This window comes from Chrysochloris asiatica, unplaced genomic scaffold, assembly GCF_000296735.1.
Source record: "Chrysochloris asiatica unplaced genomic scaffold, ChrAsi1.0 scaffold00014, whole genome shotgun sequence".
NCBI classification, from domain to species: domain Eukaryota; kingdom Metazoa; phylum Chordata; class Mammalia; order Afrosoricida; family Chrysochloridae; genus Chrysochloris; species Chrysochloris asiatica.
The window spans coordinates 22,631,709-22,643,268 of NW_006408532.1; positions in this window are offsets into that span (position 1 = coordinate 22,631,709).

Here is an 11,560-nt window from a genome sequence, read left to right on the forward strand (position 1 = left end):
CCCCTCTCAGTATATAGCCTTTCTCTTTATGTAACCCTCAGATGCTCTCTCTTTCCCTGCATCCTGTCTGCCTCTGTCTCTGGTGTTGCTCCTTCTCTGGTTAGGATCCCATGTTCTGCTCATGCTCTTCCCTCTTGCTGGTCCTAGGGTCCTCTGTTCCTGGATTGTAAGACTGCCCCCATTTTGTTGCCCTTCTCCTACCTTTATAATTGTGACAGTCGCAAGTAGTCATGATAACAATTACTATTAAATCAAAAGAATCCTATCCCAATCTCCTTTCACCTGACCCATCTAAACAAGATGGAAACTGTTCAGTTGGGGATTCTGTCTTTACCCATTCACTCTGAAACTAAACTCCCTCTTGAAAATTTGTAAGCCAGCCACTTCAGTCCTTTGGACCCCCCCTCCCCCAACTTCATATCAGCTGGACAGTTCACTCTTAACTCTGTCTCCCAGTGGCCAGGTTGGTATCCATTGGCTCAGTGGTTCCCAAGTCTCCCCAAATTTAATACCAACCAACTCTTACTCCTCTCTCTCTTCTCAAGGTCAACAGGAGTCCATGGAACATAGTCAAGCTCAACCCATGCTTTCATTACTGTCTACCCCAATTCCACTCACAAGTACACCAACATGGTCATCAGTGAGCTTACAAGCCTTCTCCTCATGTGTTCCCTTTGAGTTCCAGTCCTAGGGAAGTTTGTCCTGAAGGGATTTGAGGGCTTGCCTTGATGGCTCCCTGGCAAAATAGGCCTCTTGTGTTAACTCTGTAGAATATAGGGCCTTAGATAGAATCCTGAATGCCATAAAGAAGCTTCTGTGGTGGGACATTCCAGCTTGAAAGGATATGCAGACCATTTCTTTTTGGTATAGTGACTGTATTTCTTCTGCCCTTCCTTTTTTTTTTTTTGATGCTTTCTACATTATTCAATATATTACACCTGCAATTAGGTAAATTTTTATATCTTCTTGCCAATTTGGATGTCTTTAATATTCCTTTCTTGCTTTAGAGTTCTAAGACTTGCAGCACCGTATTGAATAGGAGTTGTGACAAGGGGCATCCTTGTCCGGTTCCTCTTCCCAAGGGTAATGCTTTCAGTTTTATACCTGTTCAGAGTTACCCATATTATGTTGAGGAATTTCTCTATTCCTACTTTGTTGAGTGATTTTATCAGGAATGGATGTTGGATATTGTCATGCTTTTTCATCTATTGATATGATCATACATAAGGTTTTATCCTTGTTTTATTTCATGTTGGGTTATGTTGATTTTTTTCCCAATATTAAATCATCCCTGCATACCTAGAATGAATCCCGCTTGAGATGTTGTTATTTTTGGTAAATATTGTTGGATTTTGTTGACAGTTTTTGCATCTGTGTTCATGAAGGATAATTGATCTAGAATTTTCATTTTGGGGGAAGTTTTTGCCTGGTTTTGATATCAGGATTATGCCTGATTAATAAAATGAGTCTTTTAATGACTTGATCAAGTTCTTCTTTTGGTATAGGTCTATATGACAGTCTGTGTTGGAGTCGGTAGGTCTTGTGTTTCTAGGAATTTTTCCATGTTGTCCAGATTTTCAGATTTGTTGAAGTACAGTTCTTCCTTGTTGTTTAGGGTCATGGAGTCAGTTCTGAGTTATAGAGGGTGGCTCTGTGAGTTAATGGGCTTTAAGCAGGCTGTCTCCCCATTTCCACTGTATTTGATTTTTTCACCTTGATCTTGCTATTGTTGGTATGTGATTTTATAACATTGTGATCTAAGAAAATGTACTTTTATGATTGAAAATGTATTGAGGTTTGCTTTGCATCCTAACATAAGGTGTATTCTGAAGAATATTCCATGTACACTGGAAACAAATATATGTGTGCTGTCATTGGGTTGAGAGCTGTGCATGTCTATGTGGTAAAGTTGGTTGATTGTTTTTTTTTTTAGTTTTTCTGTATTTCTTTGTAGAAGTCATGTCCTTTACTGAAAATGGTGCATTAAAATCTATTTTTAGGATTGTCTGCTTATTCAGTTTTTTTACAGATTGATTTATGTAATTTGAAGCTATTTCATTGGGAGCATAGACATCTATTATAAGTCAAGGGAAGAGTAAAAGGAAGGAGGAAAAGAAGGGATAAACAAAACAGTGAGACAAGTTCCAGGTTCGGTGAGAATGCCTTCATTTCTATAGCTGATGAAAGTGGCTACTTCCTTCCATCTCCTGTTCAGAAGACCTCCGCTGGCAGCCTTGTGGGAGGTGTGCTTTCTCAGAGTGGCTCTTGCTCCCGTAGGTTTGTCGTTTAAGGCTATTGACAGTGTTTTGGGCTTCCTGTTCTCTTGGTTGCAGTCAATAGCCTTAGAGGACAATCCTATGGCCTTTTCTGTTTGAGCCCATTTCTTCCTGGCCTCCATATTATCACTGTATTTTGAAGCCAAAATTTCCCCAGTGCTGCTCATCCAGGACAGAAGTAGAAGAATCAGGCAGAGCAATGGCCCCAGCATCAATATAGGGCCTATCATGAAATTCTGGCACAGGGTCAGTTGAAAGTTATTTCATTTCCAGATGGATCTCTGCTGTCTGGGGTGACTTGTTCTTAACTCAATTATGAAACTCCCTTTTGTTCCCATGCATGCAGGACCAGCTGCTCCTTGGAAGCTTTATATCCAGCTCATAACATCAAATATGTAGTCATTCCGGACTAGTCTGTCCCACAATAACGTCTCTTAAACACAACAAAATATCTCAAGCTCTATTTTCTCTACAAAATAGCTGGACTGCTCAAGTAATGACATCTTCATCTTGTCACCTACTCTCCCTTGTTATCTACCAATCACTTGGTGTTAACAAGTAGTCAAATGAAATAATAATAGAACAGGTCAAGGGTTTCATCAAATGGTTTAAAGAGTAGTAAAACTCTGAATTCTATGGCAGAAACAGTTTCCACTCAAATGCTAAGATAAAGAATGATAGTTTGAACTCATTCAGTGGTTTGGCAGAAGGAATGGCTTAACAATCAGCTTACACTAAGATTAAAGGCAAGGAAGAATAGTGTCTGGGATCTTGAAAGCTCATGATAGGCCATCTACGGTGCAGTTATTGGTCTCTCAATGTGAGGAAGAAAGAAGAGCGTTAAGAATTGAAGAGGATTGGAATCAATTAGTCTAATGGAGCAAGGAAACATGTGAACATCAGTCTTCACAACTCAGACCAGAAGAACTAGATCATGCTCGACTACCACTATCAACTGACTTGAAAGGGATCACATTAGAGCGAGGTGGGGAACCTATTTTCTGCCAAAACTTATAACATCACTCATGGTTCTTATTGTTGCTAAGTATTATGGAGTCGGTTCCAACTCATAGTGACCCTGAACAGGGTTTCCGAGGCTATAAATCTTTATGGGACCAGAAAGCCTCATCTTTCTCCCACGGAACAGCTGGTAGTTTCGAACTGCTGACCTTGAGGTTAGCAGCCCGATTCGTAACCACTACTGGCCATACAAGATTATCAACTTAAAAATAGCCTGCTATATTTGGTCAAACATTTAATCAACTCACCCTTAATGTGATAGTCCGGAGTACTGGTGTGGTGCTGTGGGTTAATGTGCCAGACTGCAAAGCCATTTGAACTGCAAGGTCGGTGGTTCAAGCTCACCAGCTGCTCCTCAGAAGCCCTATACAGGGTTGCTATGGGTTGAAATCAACTCTACAGCACACAACAACAACAACAACAATGTGATAGTCCTGGTGCGGCACTGTGGGATAATGCACTAGACTGCAAGTTTGGTTTGAACTGCAATGTTGGAGGTTCAAATTCACCAGTCATGCCTCAGAAACCCTATACAAGATCGCTATGAATCAAAACCAACTCTACAGCACTAGACAACAACTGTGTGATAGCTAGACTCCTGGTATGGTGCTGTAGAATAAGTATTGGACTGCTAACAGCAAAGTTGCTGGTTCAAACCCACCAGTTCCTCCTTGGAAACCCTTTACAGGGTCACTTGGGTCAAAACTGACTCAAGGCACTCAACGACAAGAATGTGATAACTGGAACTGTGGTTGCCTTGGTAGGGCCAGACCAAATGTCCAGAAAACAGGCTGGACATTCCTCATCCCTACATTATAGGGCCCCGAATAGAGTGAGAGCAACTGTGGAACCAAACTCAAAATTATTTAATTAAAAAAAAAAACCAAAAAAGCAAATTTACTGGTCAGAAAGAGACTGGAGGAAACTGAAACTATGGTTCTTGACCACCTTTCAGGTCTGGAAAAGAACTCACCAGTGTAGTCCAATTTCTAGCCATGCAGCAGATAGGTTTACAGTGGGGGACAACAACACTAGCAAGGTATGCTCACCATGGAATGATCAATCTTTCAGAATCAAGAGGACAAATGTATTTCGAAGGACAAAGTTAAGAAGAGATAGGAAGGCAGATGGAATGCAAATGGGAGACACAGGGAGGAAGCAGGATAACTGTTGTTCCATGGAGGGGATTGTAAATATGGAGATGAAACAAAGTATATGATTTGCTGAATGTGAAAGTGATGACCTTGTTTATAATCTTTACTCAATTCACAATAAAAAGTTAAAAAAAGATAAAAGATTATAGTCAAGGAAACCCTGTGGTTCAGTTCTACTCTGCAACGCTTGCGGTGGCCATGAGTAGAGTGTGGACTAGACAGCAGCTAACAACATAGGAGTATTAGTCATTGATAATAGCCCCAAGCTCCGTATCGGCTGTCTGGTAGGTTGATGTAACCAGTACAATGGCAGTCAGGGCAGTAGACGTGGGGCACCATGAGATATGAAATAATTCAGCTCGCAATGTGTACTGACCTACTTCACTTACTAAATTACTTGTTTGGTTCCTCTAGCTGTTTCAGGCTGCAAACCATAGTCTAATTTTTAGAGCATGAAAAAAACAAAAATTGTCAATTAATCCTAAGGAGAAAGCTTAAAACACATCCAACTTTTATTCATGAAGATATTCTCTGTGTTATTATTTGCAACAAGGAAAAATTGGAAACAATTTAAATGTCTTACAATAAAAAATAAATCTAAACTCACTGCCATCTAGTCGATTCTGACTTACAGTAACCCTTAGGAGAGAGTAGAAGTGTTGCATACGGTTTCTGAGGCTGTAAATCTTTATGGAAGAAGACTGCCTCACCATTCTTTCTCAGAGGGACTGCTGTATTCAAACTGAAGACTTTCTAGCTAATGGCCCAATGCCCATCCCAGTGAGTCTCGAGAGAGCTTCCTTACAATACCAAAACAAACAAACAAACCCACAGTTATCCAGTTCATTCCGACTCATAGTATCCCTACAGGACTGAGTAGAACTTCTCCATAGGGTTTCCAAGGCTGTAAATCTTTACCTTTCTCCTGCAGAGCGGTGACTGTGTTCAAACCACTGTCGCCAGTGCTTAACCCATTGTGCAACCAGGGCTCCTTCCTCTATCCAGTAGAATCTAATAAAAAATTATGATAGGTCAACTCATGGAGTATGGTCATTAAAATGAATTGATGTTGCTGTTAGGTACCTTTGAGTTGGTTCTCCCTCATAGCGACCTTATTGACAACAGGATGAAACCTGCCTGGTCCTACACCATCCTCACAACAGTTATACTTGAGCACATTGTTGCTGTCACTTGGTCAATCCATCTTGTCGATGGTCTTCCTTTTTGCGCCGATCCTCCTCTTTTCCAAGTTCCTTCTTCAGGAACTAGTGCCTCCTGATAACATGTCCAAAGTACAAGAGACAAAGACTTGCTATCTTTGCTTCTAAGGAGCATTCTGACTGTACGTCCTCAAAGACTGCACGTATTTGGTGAAAGAAAATGACAGTGTAGATTATGTGAAAAATGTAGAATATGAAAGTATACATGTAGCATGTTTATAACTTTATAAAGCTGTAGTTGTTATTAGATCAAGACTAGAAAAGAGTACTAATTAGAAAACAGTTATATTTGGGCAGTGGAAATATTACTACATTTCTCCTTTTTTTTTCAAAATGTTCTAAATACTTTCTATTGTTTTTTTTTTTTTTTCCAGTGAAGATCAGGGTGGTGAAAGAAAGCATATGACAGACAGATGGATAGGAAACTTGGAGTAAGAGAGATGTTGAAAGAGAAATAGAAGTAATATGGAGTAAACAGGGCTTAAATATGTCCTCAAGGAAAGGAGATTCAATTAAAGTTGAGGTAAATTTTACTTGTAGCCTCTGCCATTCACTTACTTCTGTATGAATGCTTTTAATTCTCATAGCTCTACTGGACAGAGGAGTAGAGCTGGGCACTGGGCTGCTAACCTCAAGTTAAGAAGTTTGAATCCACCAGCAGCTCCACAGAAGAAAGATGAGGCTTTCTGCTTTCTTAAAGATCTACAGCCTTGGAAACACTATACAGGATTGCTGTGAGCAGGAACTAACTCTAGTGCACACAGCAACAGCAGGTCTACTGATGTGTGTGTGTATGTGTGGGGTGGGGAGAATTCAATTTTTTCAATGTACCTTAGTTATCATGTAAGAACAGCTCTGATAATAGGAATGATTTCTAAAATAAGCATGTTACTAGGAACCTTAAGAGGATTCTTTACAAAAGTGTCCATTATGATCAATTCCAACAGACTCCCCAATTGTTTCCTATGAATCTGGTGGAATTTTAGCACAATGAGTACATCCCAGTTCGTCACATCCAAAAGTTTATTGAACCTGATAATTAGCAAGTGAAAAGAAAACATCTGTGGATTGTCAGAAAAGGAGAAAAGCATTTTGCTTGCAATGATTCACACATTCTCTTGCTTTCTAGAAGCTCTGGGTCATTGATTTGGCTATCCACCTGGGGATTGAGCTGAGAAATGATTGGACTTTGACCTGAAGAGAGATGAAGAGAGGCGGCACAGGGTAGCTGCTTAATGGCAATGACAGACTCAGGAAGCCATGAAGGAAACCCTTGGCTTTGGATCTCCAATATTTTCTCCTCAGCTAACAATGCAACCCACACACTCCAAGGACTTTACACAAAATGCACAGAGACTTAACAGAAAGGTTTCTTTTAGGAGGATGCTATGGTAGTGACTTGGTTGAAATTCTGGAATGGTGGAAGTTACACAAACACAAGATTCAGAAAACTTGAGTTCCATTCCAAATCCCGTCTTTACTAGCTGTGTGCTGCTGGACACATCATTTCATCTCTCAGTTTCTGTATCTGTGGTTATCCCATATTAAAATAATGATGATGTCTCCAGCCACTAGTACGTTACATATGATAATAGCCTAAATACATATGATAATATGTATGATGCATATTATAATAGCCTAAAAGTATTTTACAAACTCTAAAATACTTCAACAATCTCAGTTATCAAGATCATCCTGGGTCATTATTAATCCTATCAAAGTAGTTGTTGTTGTTGTTGTTAGGTGCCATCGAGTTGGTACCCACTCATAGTGATCCCATGCACAACAGAACGAAACACTGCCCAGTCCTGGGCCAACCTAACTAACAATTGTTGCCACGCCTGAGCCCATTGATTTAGCCACTTTGCCAATCCATCTCGCTGGGGTTCTTCCTCTTTTTCTCTGATCCTCCACCTTACCAAACATGATATCCTTCTCCAGAGACTGGTCCCTCCTGAAAATATGTCCAAAGTATGAGAGATGAAGTTTGGCCATCCTGAACTCCAAGGAGCACTCTGGCTGCACTTCTTTCATCACAGATCTGTTGGTTCTTTTGGCAGCCCATGGTACTTTCAATATTTCCTCCAACACCATAACTCAAAAGCATCAATTATTCTATGGTCTTCCTTATTCACTGTCCAGCTTTTGCATGCCGAGGAGGATACTGAAATCAATGTAATATCATTTATTTTCACCCTTACTAAGGCAATTCACCAATTCCTTTTTGTTTCCTTTGACCGAGGTGTGTTCAGAGGAGTTAATTTTGAATTTGTACAACGGAAAAGACCTATTCATGCCTGGACTCTATTTGACAGAGTTTATCATTAAACATATAGAGGGTATGACTAACACAGGAGAAGTTGCAGCATTCTAGACTGAAAGTAAGCAAAGGAGGTATTGGATAGTGGAATACTGATCAAGTAATTTGCTTCACAATCATTAATTTCTGCACATATTGGAACTACTTTGGAACCTCACATCACTCAAATCATGAGACTCAGTCTGCTAAGCGCAGAGATACACACACACACACACACACACACACACACTTGAGTAGAAAAGTATTTTCTGAAGTGTCTAGGGTATTAAATGCAAAATCAATTCCATGTGGGCTCTCTGCTCCTCCCGTTCGACAGGCAACCGCAGCTTCTCTTGCAGTACCAGCCGCATTCCTGAGACAGAATGGTGAAGGTCAGAGTCAACGGAATTTGGGCGCCTTGTCACCAGGGCTTTTGTTAACTCTGGCAAAGTGGAGGTTGTTGCCATCAACAACCCCTTCATTGACCTCAACTACATGGTATATATATTCCAGTATGATTCCACCCATGGCAAGTTAAATGGCAGTGTCAAGGCTGAGAACGGGAAAGTTATCATCAATGGAAAGCCCATATCTATCTTCCAGGAGAGAGATCCTGCCAATATCAAGTGGGGTGATGCTGGTGCTGAATATGTTGTAGAGTCCACCGCTGTATTCATAACCTTGGAGAAGGCTGGGGCTCACTTGAAGGGTGGTGCCAAAAGGGTAATCATCTCTGCCCCTTCTGCTGATGCCCCCATGTTTGTGATGGTCATGAACCACGAGAAGTATGACAACTCCCTCAAGATTGTCAGCGCATCACCAACTGTTTGGCCCCCCTAGCCAAGGTCATCCATGACAATTTTGGCATCATGGAGGAACTCATGACCAGAGTCCATGCCATCGCTGCCACCCAGAAGACTGTGGATGCCCCTCTGGGTAACTGTGGCGTGATGGCCGTGGGGCTGCTCAGAACATCATCCCTGCATCTACTGGTGCTGCCAAGGCTGTGGGCAAGGTCATCCTTGAACTGAATGGGAAACTTACTGGCATGGCCTTCCATATCCCCACTCCTAACATGTCTGTCATGGACCTGATCTGCCGCCTAAAGAAAGCTGCCAAATACAATGCGGTTGGGTGCCGTTGAGTCAGTTCGATCTCATAGTGACCCTATGTACAACAGAACAAAACACCGCCTGGTCCTGCACCATCCTCACAATTGTTGTTACACTTGAGTCCATTGTTCTTGTCACTGTGCCTGTCTATCTCATTGTGGAGCCTTCCTCTTTTTCATTGATATTTCTCTTTACCAAGCAAAATGTCCTTCTTCATGGACTGGCTCCTCCTGATAATATGTCCAAACTATGATAGACGAAATCTAGCTATTCTGGATTCTAAAGAGCATTCTGATTGTACTTCTTCCAAAACAGATTTATTCATTCTTCTGACAGTCCATGGTATTTTCAATATTCTTCTCCAATGGACGAATATGCATAGAAGGAAGTACAGTCAGATAGTGCCTTAGAAGGGAAAATGATGAGACGTCACCTTACTTATTTTGCATATATTATTAGGAGGAACCAGTCCTGAAAAAGGATACCTGGCTTGATAATGTAGAGGGTCAGCAAAAAAGAGGAAGGCCCTCAATGAAATGGATTGATACAGTGGCTGCAACAATCAATATAACAACAATTATGAGGATGACACACGACAAGGCAGTTTTTTGTTATACATAGAGTCATAATGATTTGGAACCAGCACAGAGGCACCTAACAACTACAACTGTGTGGACATACACACAAAACTGTATGACAAAGATTAGAATAACAAATGACAAATGATAAGAAATATTTATTGTTTGCTCTTGTGCCATAGTGGTCAATCCAAGTTCGCATTTCAGAGCGCAATATGCTTTCTGATGTCAAAACAATTCTCTAATTATTTTTAAATACGTAAAAGTACAACAGTACTAGAGAAGGATCTTTTCCTCACCCAAAATCTAAGTGTGATACATATTTTCATAAAATTTGATAGTTTCTTCTTGACTCAAAAAAGGTAATATTTAGCTTCATACAGATAGTTTACATTATAGTCTTATTTAGCACTTCTGTGAATTAAAGGCTTTCACTGAGAAAATTGAAGACAGTAGCTTGCCTCAGGGTTCCTAGTGATTTAGTAAACTCTTAGTTCCTGAGTTTCTGGGGTAAGCCAAGTAAGTCACGGATCTTAAATGGTAGTATTTGCCAGAGTTCATCTTGGAGGTCTGTTTTTCTTTACCAAATATCTGGTTTTGAGTTGACACAAGGGACTTGTAAACACAGGCATGCAGAATGTCCTGTGAAGCTTTTTGTTGAACTGTTTTCCTCTAGCCCAGGGGCTTTTGTTATTGTTAAGTGCCGTCAAGTCTAGGGGTGGGGAACCTTTTTTTCTGCCAAAATTTATAACATCATTCATGGGCCATACAAAATTATCATATTAAAATTTTTCCTGCTGTATTTGATCAAACATTTAATTAACTCAACACTGGACTGTGAATCACAAGGTTGGCAGCTGCTCCTTGGAAACCCTATACAGGATCACTATGAATCGAATCTGACTCGACAGCACTTAACAACAACAGCGTGATGGTTGGAACTGCAGTTACGTTGGCAAGGACATACCAAATGATTTCGTGAGCCTTGTATGGCCCATGGACCAGGTGTTTCCCAGCCCTGCTCTAGCCTTAAGGAAGTAACATTTTTTTCAACAAGTTATTTTTCAGTATGAACAACCTTTTTGAAAATATGAATTAACTGCTGTTCTAGGTTCATAATGGTGGTGGTTTGCCATGGAGTAGGTTCCAACTCATGGAGAGCCTGTATAGGGTTTCTGAGGCTGTATCTTTTGGGGAACAGAAAACCTTATCTTTCTCCTGTGGAGTGACTGGTAGATTTGAACTGCTGACCTTGCGATTAGCAGTCCAGCTCATAATCCACTAAGCTACCAGGACTCCTTAAGAAAGGATATTTGCTGCTCATCAACATAAGTTTAAAGTGAATTGCACTCAGACAAGATATTACAGAGGTTTGACTCAGGAATATCATCCTGATACACACCTATACCATGCACCTAAGAGTTAAGAGCCACAGAAGCTCTTTTCTTTATTTCACCAGTTCCTAAAATTAGAAATGGGAGTAGGGGCAAGGGTACAAACAATAGATTAGAGGTGGGAGGTAGGGCAGGCTGGTAAAAATATAGCTACACAATGGCGTATGATAACTATGTCCTGAACACACCATGGAAAGGACGAAGTGAGGTCAAATGCTGTGAGTGATGAGTCATTTAGGCATACACTTCCCGGAACTGGTAGAATGTATAAGCATAAAGGATATGTACACTTAGCTTATTTGTGAAAGAATGTTGTCATATTTATCTTGCCTCAGATAAACAAGTAAATATTATGTTGAATACCCTTTGATTTAGAACATACTCTTTGATGTTGTTGTTGTTAGGTGCGATTGAGTCAATACTGACTCATAGAGACCCTAAGCACAACAGAACAAAACAGTGCCCGATCCTGGGCCAACCTCACAATTGTTTCCAAGCTTGAGTCCA